This window comes from Pseudorasbora parva, chromosome 16, assembly GCF_024679245.1.
Source record: "Pseudorasbora parva isolate DD20220531a chromosome 16, ASM2467924v1, whole genome shotgun sequence".
Lineage (NCBI taxonomy): Eukaryota > Metazoa > Chordata > Actinopteri > Cypriniformes > Gobionidae > Pseudorasbora > Pseudorasbora parva.
This window is the reverse complement of record NC_090187.1, coordinates 37545081-37560736: the sequence shown is the minus strand read 5'-3', so window position 1 is coordinate 37560736 and position 15656 is coordinate 37545081. Positions and strand designations below refer to the sequence as shown.

Sequence of the window (15656 nt, the reverse complement as noted above, 5' to 3'; positions counted from 1 at the left end):
TCGCATCATTTTTCCTCCCGTTTCCTCACGCACGCGCATGACCCTGCTTAATCGATGATCGATAAGTCTTATCGATCAAATGTCTTATCGACAATTAATCGATCATCGATTAATCGTTGACATCCCTAATATATATATATATATATATATATATATATATATATATATATATATATATATATATATATATATATATATATATATATATATATATATATATATATATATATATATATACACATACATACACACATACACACATACACACATACATACATACATACATACATACATACAGCAGTTTTCAGTTCTTTCCACAGATTCTCGATTGGATTCAGGTCTGGACTTTGACTTGGCCATTCTAACACCTGGATACGTTTAGTTTTGAACCATTCCATTGTAGATTTTGCTTTATGTTTTGGACGACTTATCCGTCCCAGTCTCAGGTCTTTTGCAGACACCATCAGGTTTTCTTCCAGAATGGTCCTGTATTTGGCTCCATCCATCTTCCCATCAATTTTAACCATCTTCCCTGTCCTTGCTAAAGAAAAGCAGGCCCAAACCTTGATGCTGCCACCACCATGTTTGACAGTGGGGATGGTGTGTTCAGGGTGATGAGCTGTGTTGCTTTTACGCCAAACATAAATTTTCATTGTTGCCAAAAAGTTCAAATTTGGTTTTATCTGACCAGAGCATCTTCTTGCACATGTTTGGTGTCTCCCAGGTGGCTTGTGGCAAACTTTAAACGACACTTTTTATGGATATCTTTAAGAAATGGCTTTCTTCTTGCCACTCTTCCATAAAGGCCAGATTTAATACATTTGCTTTTAATAAATGTTGTACATTGAAGACTCTGTAGTTTTAATTTAAGCCTACATTTATTCATTAAATTTCATACTTAAATGCTACTGTACATCTCTAAGCTGCTACTGTAAATCTTTATATATATTTATTTTATATTATATTGTATAATACCCTTTAACACTGGGAATGTGTACAAGGTTTTATTTAGGTAAAGTTTTAAGTTTAAGAAAGGGTTTTCAAGTCTTTTAAGTAAAATAATGAAAGAGTATTTCAATAAAAAACATTATCTGTTCCTGTTGCCTAAGAATAGAATAGCAAAAAAATACGAACCGAACCAAAAAACCGTGGTTAAAAACCGAGGTATATATTGAACCGTGGAATAACTGTATTGTTGCATCCCATATATATTATTTAATGCAGTTGTTATTTTTCGGTGTAAATTATTTAATTTTATTGTTAGCAGCCCTTATAGTGTCTTAATTTAGTTTAATGTATTGATCAAATTTAACAATATAAAATTAAACCTGAAGCATAGCCTATATTTAATAAGATTAAGGGGGAAATTCCCTTTATAAAAGTTAAAAATATCACAAATTTGAAATGATTCAATAAAAAATCACAAATATGCAGATTTCAATATGTCAAAGCTGATTGAACACTGGTGAGAATATTGCTTCAGAATAAATTATAGTTACAAAACCCACACAAAATAAAAAAAAATATCAAACTTTTTTTTTTGAAGTGAAGGAACGATTTACTTGTCCGAAAGACAAGCACATGAACATGCTTAATGTCAAGCCCTGATATATATATATATATATATATATATATATATATATATATATATATATATATATATATATATATATATATATATATATATATATATATATATATATATATATATATATATATATAAAATGAACATAGCCTATTTTGTTTCATAGTAAGGCTGTGTTTTCTTTAACCCATGGCCTGATGAAGAGGCCAGCGATTGATTGTTATTTTAAATTTTTTCCTTTATGACAGTGCAATCAACTCATAATACTCCTTAATTTTTAGGCATACAGATAAGTGCAAGACACAGTTATAAACTATAAACTGTCTACTTTTAGACAGTTGTGTACACACACAAGAACAAAAAAAGTGGATTCAGGGAGCAGATTATTTTGCATGCACTCCGCTCCAAATGCTGTCTTCATTTCAAAAATGTATTTTATTTTATTTTATTAAAAGCTAAGTTTTTCATTTCAAAAGCATTTCGAAATTCAGTTCATAACATAATTAGAGGAATCCTGGAGTCTAAACACAAACTGCCACATTATCATGAAGACCTTGAAGCAGATCTGAGGGAGAAACATATGGGATCAAATTCCCACCGATTGATTTGCAGTCAAGCATAAAAAAATAATAAGCATGAATCAAAATTTAAAAAACCCCCTAAAACATCTATAATAAAAAATAATAGAGTCCTAAGATTATATTCATTACAATAAAATAATGCATTTCCTTGCCGATACAGTGATAGAGAGCGCGTTATACTCGTAGCTGAAGTCAACAGTGGCTGGCTGAACTGAGCGGCACGACTCTAGACGAGACTGTGACGTCAACTTCTCTCTTCGATTGATTGGCTACGGGATGAGCTGTCAATCTAGAGCTAGTGGACCAATGGTGATGCTAAGACCCGCCCCTGATTTACATGAAACTCGAACTGCAACATTTGGAAACGCAAGCGCAGAATGCAGAAACAAGAGCAAAGGAGAAAAGAGCACAGACATACAAAAAATGAAAATAAGTGCAGAAAACATGATTTTGTGTGCGATTCAGATAATTTTGAATTCATGATTCAGTTTTCAGCAATATAATTTTAAACTTGTTTAAATGTTTGACTCACGCTTATTATTTGTATTTCTATGACCGCATTGTTTGTGATTCTGCATTGATTTTTCAGTTTTGTGCGTTATATTTAAACATGTGTAAAATTTTGATTCTTGCTTATTTTTTTATGCTTGACTGCAATTCAATTGGCGGGAATTTGAGCCTATAGAAACACTCACAAACACCTCATATACGTACCGCTTAAGTAGCCTATAAGGGGCTTTCCTTGTCATTTAATGCTTCGATAATACACACGTCTCCTTCCAATAAAAATAATGGCTAGTGCAGTGGATGGGATATACCAACCTACAAACATACGTGGCATAATTTCTGGAATGACCTATCATTTTAGTTTTAGTTGCATAACTTCAGTTATTAGAAACAGTCATTTCGCAATTATTATTTTTTTTTTGCAATAATCTGTAATGGAAATGTGGCTACTGTCACTTTATGCATTTAATTGAATAAAAGTAGTATATTCCTTAAGTCTTTTGAATGGTATAGTGTACATGTAAAATGTACATGAAATCAACCTGTAACACTGACTGTGAAATGACCCGGGTTAAAATAAGTCAATATTCAGTGGGGTCACTTGTATGGCTGGCAGATGGCTGTGATGGGCCAATGAGAGAAGCACATGGAGTCATTTCAGGGTTGAATGAAAGTGTCTGTTCCTCATGTGGTTGGAAGTCTGGTTTCACATTTTGAAGTCAGAATAGTTTTTTAAAAGCAAAGGTGCGTATTTTTTTGGACTTTTCTGTCTTGCGCTCTCTACACTGATATTTGGAAAACGCGGTCACCTCCTTACCTCTATCGGTTCCTCCAGAGTTGGCTCTGTGGTCCTGTATTGTGTTTGAAAGAATATAGATGCACATTTCCCATACTAATACCACCTGACATTCTAGAGGAACCTGAATCATTTCATGGTAATTTGCCCTTCACTTATCTTGTAAATCTTTGTGAAAAAAGTGAGGGGGTGATAGGTGGTCATTAACAAGAGAAAACAGCCCGGGGCAGCTCATGGGTTTAAGAGATCACCCCCCCACGTTCTTCTTTTCCATTTCCTCTCTGCATCTACTCCCTCATGGCAGAGAAGTTGGAGCACAAAGTTACAGGAGATGTAAAAGAAGAGTACGGCTTAGGAAAAGAACATTCTAGCCATCCTATCAGCATGTGAGCATGCTGTATCACTTTCCAATCATAACTGTTTTCTTTGGCCTGCGGACTCCAATGGGCCTCCAGAGAAGTGATTACAGTCAAATAGAAAATCCAACCCATAAACTTTTTTTTTTTCCTCTCTTCCCCCTTTTCTCCCTCTCTTGCCTTTCTCGGGGGACTCATTGAAGGCACATATGGTTCAAATTCCTAGTGTGAAATAGGCCTAAACACCAATTATTTTATGGTACAAACACAGGGGAAAGATTTTCAGGCTTGTAACTTCTTACTGTAGATTAGCCTTGCTTAAGTTTTCTTCTGTGTAAAAAGGGAAATAGAAAGGATATTTTATTGCAGACTTTTATGTGCGAGTTATTTCAGCTCCCCTTTATTTCATCCCTGTGCTTTTATAGTGCTGTGTCACTGCAGGCCCTCCTCACTCCTGGCTCTTCAAGGAAAATCTTAAACAGGAAATAGCCACATCAGTACGGAGGGGGGTGACATGACCGCTTGCATAGCCTGTAATTGGTTGATTTCTGAGGCATGTGAAATGGGGAAAGTTGAGCAGGCTAGTTAAATAGGAGCATAACACCCAAAAATGACTGACTGACGCGTGTGAGCTCACGCTGGTCATGCACTGATCTTTTATGCTTTCTGACATGTCCTAATATCACAGTTCATGTTCTGTTGGGATTAAGTTTTGTTAGATTTGAAAGTGTTAGGTTGATGGCATAGTCCACCCAAAAATGAAAATGATTTACCAATATCAATGTTTTCTATGCCAAAAAAAAAAAACACTTTAAAAGTTGCCAATATGGTGTGGCTGCACCAAAGTGTGTGTGTGTGTGTGTGTGTGTGTGTGTGTGTGTGTGTGTGTGTGTGTGTGTGTGTGTGTGTGTGTGTGTGTGTGTGTGTGTGTGTGTGTGTGTGTGTGTGTGTGTGTGTGTGTGTGCGTGCGCATGCACATATACATATATATTTTTCCCAACCTGGTAACAAGAAATGTTTCTTGATTGCCAATTTAGCATATTAGAAGGATTTCAGAAGGATCATGACACTGAAGACTGCAGTAAATTTTGCTTTCCAATTGGGAATAAATTAACATCTTACAACAATTTAAAAGTCCTGTTTTCTGTTTTTAAATGTCACTCTTTTTACTGCAAATACAGCTGTGGTGAATATAAGAGACTTGATATAGTATATCTGATTGCTGCTTAACAGTGGCTTTTATAGTTATCTTTTTAATAATTTTTTTTTACAAATAAACTTATGCCGTTATCTTGTTCTGTAAATTGCTCACAAATCTTAAGATAGTTTGATAAACTCTTCCGTTTTCACACAATATTAGTTGTTTTCATGCCTTTTATAACAATGCACAATTTCATGCTTTTCATGTTCTTTCCTCCCCATATTGCATGCTAACTGTGACTTGTTTAATAATGTGCAATATCCTCTTTATGTTGGGTTTCCATCTACCCAAGTAAACCTCTAAAACTATTTAACAAAGCTGTCTGAGATCAATACCAGTTATCTAAAAATATATGGACAAATAAAACAAAAAAAAATCTTTGAAAAAACAAAAAATCGGAATGTTTATTGTCGTGAAATCTTACTGATGTCACTTTCTATTCTGTGTGTGTGTGTGTGTGTGTGTGTGTGTGTGTGTGTGTGTGTGTGTGTGTGTGTGTGTGTGTGTGTGTGTGTGTGTGTGGCATAAAACAGTTTTCTTATTTTTTCATTTTAATATATATTGTAAGAATGTGATACTCTGACATCATTTTAATGAACAGAAAGATGAATATTGCTGCTTGCATACTACAATCCAATTTATTCAATCAACACTTATAATCTGCCAATTATAATCTCCAGAATGTGTCAAAACGTCTTGTCAAGTACAAATACGGTGTTGTTGTTGTGCACTTGCTATGGTCACCATGTAGTTCTAAATTAAATACAACCTGTAAACATGGGTGTTAGGAGAAGATAAGCAGCACTGAAGCTGTGGTCTTTCTCGACTGGCGTCTGCAGAGGTGCTGTGAGTGTGCCTCTCACATGAAAGCCCCTGCTCTGCTCTCAAAAAGCCAAGAAATGGAGCCCAGAACAGCACTCTGATAACAAGGATCTGGCTTCAAACATTGACAAAGGATAACATCAAATGCCCCTCTGTATGTGTGAGTGTGTATTTGAGTGTGTTTGTGCATGTCCTTGGACATGCCCTATCTGTAGACCCTCCACATTTTACCCTTTAATGATACTGTACATGGTCGTGGCCACGATATAAGGACTTAGATTCACCTCTCTTTTGATGAACTGAAAATTTCAGCAGAAGAAAGGAGGCAACATTTTCTAGAGGAATTCTCTGAAGGCAGGAAGATGAAAAGGGCAGCAATGACTGTCTGTTGAGAATGGTATCATAGGTACCCAAGCTCAGATAGAAAGCTCCATTCTTCTGCTGCAATTTAGGACATCAGCAGCCCACAAAATCACAGTTGTTTTCAGGACTTTCAATGAGAGCATTGTTTGTTTAAGACACCTGTACCCGTTTTAAGCACTTTGAAGCCCCTTCTTTTTTTGACATACAGAATTTGGTGAGCGGTGCAGTAGCCACAATACTAGCAATTAGGGTGTTCACCCACAAATAAAAATCCTGTTATCATTTTCTAACCTTTTATGTTGTTCCAAATCTGCATGCATTTTTTTTTGAGGTGAATATTCTGGCCATTCATTTCAATAATAAGTAAAGACTAGACCTGTAAAGCTTCAAAAGAGATGCAAAATCTCCATAAAAGTGTTATTAAAACAGTCCATACTACTTATAAATTATATATGCCATATTTTCCAAGTCTTCTGAAGCCATATGATAGCTTTGTTTAAGAAACAGGCTAAAGGTCATTATCCACTGACAATCTGCTTTAACTACAAAAACAAATCAATGCAATTCAAGAAACAAATCGTGTAGTGCTCAATTTGTATGGACTTTATTTTTATTTATTTTTTATTATTTTGGTTATTTTTTTTTTAATTTTTGTTGCTTAAAAGCCCCAGCCCCAGGATATGATGATATTTGTCCAAGATACAACTTTGAAAATCGGGAAAATCTAAATATTAAAAAAAATCGCCTTTAAAATTGTCCAAAATAAGTCCTTAGCAATGAATATTACTAATAATATTTTTGTGTATATATATATATATGTTAGGAATCTTCATGGAACATGATCTTTACCTAAAGTCCTAATGATTTTTGGCATTAAAAAAAATAATAATAATTTTGACCCAAATGTATTTTTGGCTATTGCCACAGATATATAACCATTCAACTTATGACTGGTTTTGTGGTCCAGGGTCACATATATTACGCAAATAGTAACTTGTATATATATGACCAGGATGATATTTTGTTCACTTTGTTTCTCACATATTGGTTTGGAACATGAATAAATGATTTTAAGTTTTAGTGAACTATTTCTTTAAAGAACTATGATTATCTCTTTTTACAGGATGGTTTATTGTGCCACATACTATTATTTCACCACAGGCATATTCAATATGAAATTCTTTGCATGGCTTAAACAGCAGTTATATGTAAATAGATAGGGAGATAATTATGCTTCCCTATTGAGTTTTCACCTTTTTTCCCCCCTATTCTTTGTGATTATTTTGCCTGAAAGTTTGCCAAAACCCTAGGAACTCAAAGCGAAATCAGGGCAGAAATAATGCTCTAGCATGATGAATCACCTCAATCTCACAAAGATTCCTGGAGGATGAAGGGTTCCTCTGTTACCAAATCTCCTGTTGATTCTGATCCTGGTGTGTAACACATTGACCCTTCTTTTCCCGCCTCACTGACACACTCTTCTCTCCAGCATCTGAGCCTCATCTTATCTTGCAGTTGGGGCCATCCAAGCCTTTGCAGAATAAAAGCAGCAGTTGTCTTATATTCACTATGCCTGAAATGGAGATTGTCCATACTATTTTCAGTACCCCTTGATATGCATGATTGTATGAGTCCATGTCTCAAAACAATGCATTTATGTGCTCAGCTGTCCCTGAAGTTTGCCTGCCAGTGAATGTAAGATGGAGGTCATGAGGTGTGATATTTGACATACATTATTTTGCATAAAGGCTGATACACAGTGCTATACAGCAGATTCAGTCTAATTATATTTCATTATTAATTAACACAGAACATCTGCATGTTTGATCAGTGTAATTGTTTAACAGGTCATGTGTGTGTAACAGGTTGTTCATTATAATATCTGAATGGAAATTACCTTTGATTGTTGTAGATTTCAGATTTCTAAAATCCTTTATTACTTATATTTTAATGTATTTTTGTATGTACATGTATATATCAAAATACAATATTATTACTTTTAGCATCATTATTCCAGTCACATGATCCTTCAGAAATCATTCTAATATGCTGATTTAGTGTTAAATTTTCTTTCAGTGGAGGAAGAGTTTTTTTAATTATTATTTCATGAATAGAAATATCTATAGAACAGTATTTCTTTGAAATATAAATATTTTGTTACATTGTAAATTTCTTCACTATCAGCACTATAATCAATTTTATGTATGCTTGCTAAATATATGTAGTATTATTTTTAAATCTTACTTGTTCCAAACATTTGGAAGGTCATTTATATTCCTTATGATTGTTTTTCCCTAACCACAAACTTATTTAAACTAACTATACTTAACTTCTCACTTCACAATTGTGCTGAACTCCAAATGAGATTTCTTTTCTTCTTGTCTTTACACAGTTGCAGATATCAGAGAGGAGTCTTAAACAGAAGAAATTCTATTTAAAAAGAAGAAGATGGAGAATTATCGATCCCTTATCCCGAAGGTGTCCGCCGTATGCAGATGTCCCCAAGGTGCACCAGAGAAGGTAAATTAAGCCCTTAAATGTGCAATTGGCAATAATGAGCTATCATTACTCAAATTACAGCAAGCACTGATTGGGTTTAAAGTAATGAAGAAAACAACATGATCAATCATCATCAGGTCCTGAGAGCGCCGGGGTGGTGGCCGAGTCCTGCACCCGTATAGCTGGAGCAGAGCTCCATCTTCAGGAGCCAGACTGGAGCAGATACAAGAGCCCTCCAGCACACGAACACATGTGAACATCCTTTATGAGATTACAGTGGAACCTCAGATGCTGCCCAGCACACGGAGATCATATCATATATATGGCAGATGTCCACCTTTGTCATCTCACTGAGGCAAGTTTGCTCTCCTCTGTCATTGTCATGTGTTCAAATAAGTATCAGTCAATACTATTATCACTCTTAAAAGGATAGTTCACCCCAAAATGTAACTCTTCACATAATTTACTCATCCTCAGATTATATAATCACCATAACTGTTTGGTAACCAGCATTACAATTGTTTTTTTTAAAACTTGGTTTATAGTTTTAGAACAACGAAAATGATGGTAGAATTTTTGGGTGAACTGTCCTTTCAAGAAGTAATCATATTAATACATTATCTCTATCGCCCACCCTTTATTTTAAAAGCTCTCTTTTGACATTGTTACCTGGAGATTGAATTGCTTTCGAGAAAGGATATATTAAATAGTAGTTTTTTATAATCCAGGTTTTACACTGCAAAGCACTAGCACCACCTATTATCATTTTAATACACCGCCACACTTATTTCAGTCTGACTGCTGACAAAATGATTTTCTTAAATAAGTAGTTTTAGGAACGAGAAAGTCATTTATGATACAGTTCACCAACCGATAACTCAAAAAAGATAAGGGAGTCACATAATGGAGTGAATTTAAGTCATATTAGGAGGAGTATGCAGATGAAGGCCATAGAAAAAAATGTGTGTGGTGATTAAATGATTTTTATGAGAAAAATAATATAGACTGTGTGGGACAGTTAGTTTCATGAATGCATGCTTTTTAATGCCTCTTATGGTTCGAGAGATTCATGAACCTCAGCTTTTAGGTATAGAGAGAGAATTCAGCCTGGTGGTGCACATGGACTTCTCGAATGTTTCGTCTCTACACTCTTTGGACGTTCTGGAACAAAGTTTTCTTGCAGATCCAATGGTGGCCTGGCATTAGTGTGCATGAAGGCTTCTGAAGTTGCCATCATCAATAATGAGGTCTCATTTACACAAATTACTCCGAACGCTGATTAGGTATTATCTAACGGCAAGGGCCACCTCGATCAATCATCATCAGTGCACAGAGCGTCGATGGACATCAAAAGGTTAACCCAGATCCAATGGGCCCCTGGCAGTGTCAGCACAAATCACTACGGCAGGGCCGCCACGCTGTCGATAGAGCAGCTAGACAATTAGGTAATGATTAAAATAGCTGCACACAGGAGTCAATAAGAAAATGAGCCATCCCGGCATAATTTTAGAATGATTTGTTTACCGATCTATATGGAAGCAGGAAAATAGGCACTCGAGTGCAGTGATTGAAAGCCAGCCTGCTTCCTGAGTGTCACTATAGTGAACTTTTCAGAGTTGTACTTTATGTGGCTGAGGTCTCTAATTGAGGGTTGTTTGCATGGGGCTGTGTTATACCTTTTACTTTGGAGTGTCTAACATTGATATGTTAATAACCGCTTGTGAGCTTCCAACTAAATGCTACATTTTTAAGTAGTGGGACAGTAATTATGCTCTTTTCATAACAGTGTAGCTTTACCAGTTATAAGATACTTTAGGCCAGATTTACTAACAGCTTGCGCCAGCACAAACCCTCTTTTGGCAATAAAAAAATGTCCGGATGTATTAATGCCTCGCAGTAAAAAATATAGCGCTGAACAGGCGTGGACAGGGTTGTTTTTGTGGCTGACCTTATTGCACGCAGACAAAAAAATGTGGTTCTTCTGCGGTTCTTTGTATGGAATTCCAAAGCTGCCAAAATTTTAAATAAGTAAATACATAAATGTGCAAAGAAATGTAAAAAAAAAAGCAAAAATAAATAAATTGCATAGAAAAGCTAAATATAATAAATAAAAAAATATTTATAAATTTATTTCCCTATGTACAGATGTATTGATTTACACATTTATTCATTTTTACATTTATTTATTTATACATACTTTGTTTTTTATATTTCTTTGTCCGTAGTGTAATGAGGAGGGCGTGGTTTACCTCAGACATAGCAGTCGAGCTCACAGTAGGTGAGGGCGAAGCGTTGAGGCCACAGTGACACCTTGTGGTGTGGCTGAAGTACAATAGGTTATAGCCTACTGACGTTAATACTGTCTGTGATAAATGGCTTGGATAGGTATGGCTCCAGACATGGCCGTTACAGTAGGACAGAGGAGAATGGGGTGGTTCTTTGATTCTACGTAGCACCATTTGACAAAGGTGCTGTATAGCATCTTTACAGATGGGTATTAAATAGCATTTAAAGTGGTCCCCCTGTGATTACAAGCCAGTGAACCAATTTTAGTGATAATTAGCCCCATTTTTGTGCATATGCATTTGTAGTAGTTTCCCTTTTCAGAATGTTTCCCATTTCAAAGTGAAGTATTTAAATGAACCAAATAAAGTTATATTTACTAGTATTTACACCCTCGTTTTACATCTTAAGTCTTAAACCAGACTCTAATTTGCACAGCTCTTGGTAGATTGCTTTTTTATGGGATTGCACTCACGTTAATTTGCCCTGTTTAGTAAATCTGGCCCTTTATATAACAAGTACAGTTGCACCTGAGACAAATGTGCTCAGCTAAATAATCTTTTTTTCCTTATATATATATCTCATAAGCAGCAATTCTAAACATTCTTTTCTCATAGCAATTCAATTTATTGAAGTGAATTACAATCAGCTTAATGACCACCTATGGTGAAAATATAAATTATGTATATGTTTTTTTTATATACTATTTTATATATTTTTTATAATAACAAAATTTGAATAGACAAACCATGTACAATTTCATCAGTCAGCACAATTTTCTCCTTAAATCTGCAGTGTACCAAAGACTAAAAATAATATGCCAGTATTTTCTACCTTCACAAACATGTAACCAATCTACTTGCTGTGATGTTCAAAACGTTGCTAGTAGGCAGTCGTCTGACTCTGAGATGGTGAGAACATGGTTTGTGTAATATTAGCAACACATTAACACCTGTTTGATAACATAGTCAAACCAAAGACTAATCATATCAATTGCCATTATGTGTCCGAAGTTATAGTGCAATACATAAAACACATTACCATTCTGAAACATTGACTTGTATATAGATGGCCCTGTATAATTAGCCCTTCCTCTTCTTCTGAATCAGTTTCTGGTTCAAACGTTTATGGCTGAATGAAACCAATATTTCCACTTTTACTAGCATTTGCTACAATGGCGAGTGGATTAGGTACTTCAAGCTGGTGTGATTGAGCGGAGGCGGGGACTAATTTACAAGAGTTACATTGAAGCTATTTTAAGGCATGAAGAAATGATTTGAACGGGGGAAAAACATTTAAATATATCATTTGATTATCAAAGATGAGTTTTAAAGGAATAAATTATTGACTGCAGGGGGACTTTAAATGGACCTTGTATAAAATGTTTGGTTATGAAAACGATTGTTTTGTGCCATTTAGTTTAATTTATATCTTCAACCCTCATCCTTCACCTGTCACCCCTACATTGTTTTTTTTTAACAAAAAATGTATTGTATTTTATATTTTGTAATTATACAAATGCATTGCCTCCATAAATAACTTTTGTTAGCTACTTAGCTACTATTTATTTGTACCTGCAGTCTGCATGAAATCAAAATGGGTCCTGTTTACTATGTTAGTGCATGTTACTAGTTTTGTGGTAAACCATATTTCTGTGCAAGATAATGGCCGCATGTTTAACGGGGTAGCCCTGACATGTTTTTCCTAGATATCACTTTTTTCCCCCATTGTGAACCATTTCTTACGCTGATCAAAGCATTAGCATATACTAACATGGTCTAAGGTGGGATGTATATGTTTTCTGGGCCTCTCTCTATCTCTCTCTGTGTGTGTCTGTGTGCGCTGCGTGCGTGCGTGTGTGTGTGTGTGTGTGTGGCTGACATGTGTAGTCGTGGGTCAGAGCTGCTGTTTGGAGCCTTGCAGAAAAGAACAGTTGGCAGTCATCATGCTGGAATAAGAGAGGTGCTAATGATGACTGTAACAGGAAATGATGGACAGGATCACATCTAAAAATAAGAGAAGAGCTTGATCGGAGTGGGAGTGTTGTTTAGATCTTGACATGAAATGAAGAGAGCCGTTGGTGAACTTTTCAAGACACGGTCTCTTACTCCTTAAATAACCTGCAGTTCAGTGTACTAGCGCTAGAAGCATTTGCTTGCACAATAGAGCATCCATTTAAATAAACTTTTATATTTACAATATTGTAAGGAATGGTAAATGGCAAAATTCTTCATTTCAATTAGCGTGTTTCTATAAACAGGAGAATGTGGACTGTGAATCTAAACAGGCTTCCTTTCCCATCATGTTGTCCCAGTCCAGGCAGTCAATTTCGCTGATTTGAATAAGGAAATGAAAGGGCATCTTGTCACCCTCAGTGTTTGACTACTTTCTAATATAGTAGGTGGGGGTATGAACATGTGTCACCTAATTTTGGGTATTATTTGCACTGCATTGTGGAGGAAGTGATGGCAAATATGAGAGTGAAATGAGAGAATAGAAGGTCTAGTTGGGGTCATATTGCATATCCTCACCTGCACACATAACAAAACTGTTCTGTTTTGCGGCCTTGCTGCTGTAGTTCTTAACTGACAATAGTTATTCATCATTTTTTAGCCGGCTGAAGGAAAATTTCCTTGAGGTGCTTATTTACTGTAAAACACAGTTATACATATTTTTTGTTCCAGGAAATGGGAGTAAATTGGCCCAAACATCCATTTGTGGTGCTTTCTTTTTTCTTTTCGGGTAATCTTTGTGAAACATTACCCCGTTGAACAGTTGTAATCACAATTTTTGCATCTAAATCTGAAATGGAGTAAAAAAAGGGGATAATTGCTTTATGATGGAGTGACAGCTTTGCTTCTTTCCTTCCTCTTCTAATACACTTGGATGGCTCAACAAGGTACTGAGATGATTTTTTTTGTCTTAAATTACTTGAAAGAGAGCTTTGCACTCTTCCTGCACGCTAACTGCTATCAGAAACGGAAGCTCCAAATCCCTTTGGTTGAAATCCAGTGGTGATAATTTCATTGAAAACATGTTTTGCGAGAAGAAAATAGCATTATTACCTAGTTATGTGGATTATCGTGTCCAAAAGGCCTTTGATGTGCACAACCACTGAAACACAGCTTCTGATCTTTGGGGGCCAGAATGTGTGGATCAGATACAATTGGGGGAAAAAGCCCTTAATTTCAAAGATCACAATATGAGGTCTTGCATTTCAAATCATATCACAAGGAGGCTCAGAATCCCCTGGCCCCTGGAGAAAGTGAACCCAAAGATGTTCACATACTTTCTTTATTTTCTTTATTAATACCTTATTTTATTTGAGTTTACTGAGGTTAAGGTTAACTGTAAAATATTAGCATTCATTCTGCTGCATCTAAACCATTGGATCCATTCGTAACCAATACGATTTTTATTTCCCTCAATACATTGGACATAATTAGATAGATTTAATATGAGTAAATAAAAAGTGCTATACCCATAAGAAAAATTGTTAATTGCACATAAAATGATTTGAAATATGAAGAGTATTATCATCTGCACAGCATGAATCTTCCTTGTACTCTGGTTTGGTTCCAACCAAGGACTTTTCAACAAATAATCACTATTTAATCTGCTCCGTCTAAGATTATCTGACCCCTCACCATTCTCATTATATCTAAGTCTATACACAGTGTAAGCTGTTCTGTGAAAGCTGTTACCCGTGTCAGCTGGCAGTCTCTTGTCCTCTCTGCCTCGATCAGAGCAGGGGAGCGGCCACCTCTCTGTGTGTATCCTCCTCTCCAAACGGACTCCTCCCGGTAGGGTCCGCTAAATGGATAAGATCTAATAGCCTGGAACAAACACTGTGGTCACCTTCTCTAATGGATGCCAGTGGGGAAGTACACTAATTCAGTATGATTTGAAGAAGATAGGAGAGGATGTTTTTTCTTTTTCTTTTAGAGAAAGATTAAACTCCTGTGCTTCTCAAATGCCAAGCCATCACGCTGTTCCTGCTCTTCAGTGCTTGAATACGGTTACAAGTGTTATTACTCCCACCATTTAAGAGGCCTGATCCGGAGAGATTATTATATTAACCACAGGGCACTAGTTTTCTATCCGGGATGATAGCTGTCATTCTAGGGGTGATCGTCCAATCTGTTGCCCCAGCTTCTTAGATGGCAAGTGACTTACACGGGTTATGGCCTGTGGTTTTATATTTGCAATGAGTATATTTTTTTCATTATTTCAGACAGCTCACTTTTCGCTAAGAGAAAGTGTCAAAAATATTGATATTTCAATATGTACCGATATGTCTGAAACGGTTCCAATACTCCTTTCTGCAGTATCGATACACTGATACCAGCTGCGCGTTCTCACTTACGCGCTCTTATCTCAGATGGTGAATTGACACCCACCCACCTCCTGTCACTCTCTCGACTCATTCGCTGCAGTTGAATAGTGCTTGTATTGCGCATCATTTTAGTCATTTTCGCAGGTTTTGCACTCACCAAAAGTTTTGTAGTTGAAAACAAAAGTTGAAACGTAAATAGCTGAGATTTTTTTTTTTTTACTTTGGATCTGTGCGTTAGCTCTTACAGTGATGACATTTTAGTCATTTTCGCAGGTTTTGCACTCACCAAAAGTTTTGTAGTTGAAAACAAAAGTTGAAACGTAAATA

At 35.9% G+C, this 15656-nt stretch overlaps 1 long non-coding RNA gene across 2 annotated transcripts in view; it reads left to right on the top strand.

The window, feature by feature from the left end:
* The window catches only part of LOC137042956 (uncharacterized), a 120844-nt gene that overhangs the window by 34962 nt on the left and 70226 nt on the right, over positions 1-15656 (top strand). For both annotated transcript variants that reach the window (XR_010898395.1, XR_010898396.1), the window contains 2 exons: positions 8604-8731; positions 8848-9065. This is a non-coding gene — a long non-coding RNA (uncharacterized lncRNA). The remainder of the gene's footprint in view (positions 1-8603; positions 8732-8847; positions 9066-15656) is intronic.